This window comes from Amphimedon queenslandica, unplaced genomic scaffold (genome assembly GCF_000090795.2).
Source record: "Amphimedon queenslandica unplaced genomic scaffold, v1.1 AMPQUscaffold_12218, whole genome shotgun sequence".
Taxonomy (NCBI): Eukaryota; Metazoa; Porifera; class Demospongiae; order Haplosclerida; family Niphatidae; genus Amphimedon; species Amphimedon queenslandica.
Genome location: NW_003547543.1, coordinates 7935 through 8904, shown reverse-complemented (window position 1 = coordinate 8904; position 970 = coordinate 7935).

Sequence of the window (970 nt, the reverse complement as noted above, 5' to 3'; positions counted from 1 at the left end):
TACAAATTTCATCAGTCAATGCTGGTTAGTCTATTTTTGGTTGGATCAGCACTGTTACTATAGTCATATATTGACACTATTGATTCCCTAATAGATCTACTGCTGAATTTTAAACATGGAATCAGCAATTAATCATTTCCTGCCTGCACATGATGAAGCTTGATGCATGAAGTACTAATTTGCGATCTTTTCCTGGGCTTATGCTGCTCTTGGAATGCTAATATTACTACATTATGTTGTGTTAATTTTAACACTTGGAATGTTAATTCCAACTTCCAGGTGTATCTGCATTTTACAATTAATCTATCTTACAAATTAATAATCATTCAATATAATATTATAAATATAATACATAGTAAGCATGCATTGTAGTGGCTCTTGTTGTGCTAATTAGTTGATACACATTTCAGTATTCAGTTTATCATAGTGGTAAAGAATCTATACACAAGATACCTATCACACCATTGTTAGCACATTACAAATAGACTAAATACGTAGACAGTGGCTTTTAACTGGAGCTAGCTATTGTTGACAAAATCATTCAAAAAACTGATAACTGACTGTAGTAACTGCCCTATATCTTTAAAATGGATTTCCATACTGATGGTAACTATTCTTTTCCCGACGACTTCAATAGCAGCTGCACTTACTGTTGAATTCATAGAGCATTGGTTGCTAATGGTACTGATTGTCCTCATTGCTACTCTCATTCAATCCTTAAAGGTTCCATCTACAATGCTCTTTACTTCCCTAATTATCATACACCTTATAATATCTGTCCTGTTTATTCTGCTTTGGATCATATCAGCAGCAAGTGAAGAATGGATCTATGGAACAACAATAGAACAAAAAATAGCAGCTTGTACATTTCATGGTTGTGTCCTCAACTATGGAATATAGATTATTTTTGGTACAATAACGGCTATGTCTGTTGATCGCTGTATCTTTATTGTCAAACCTAACTTTACAA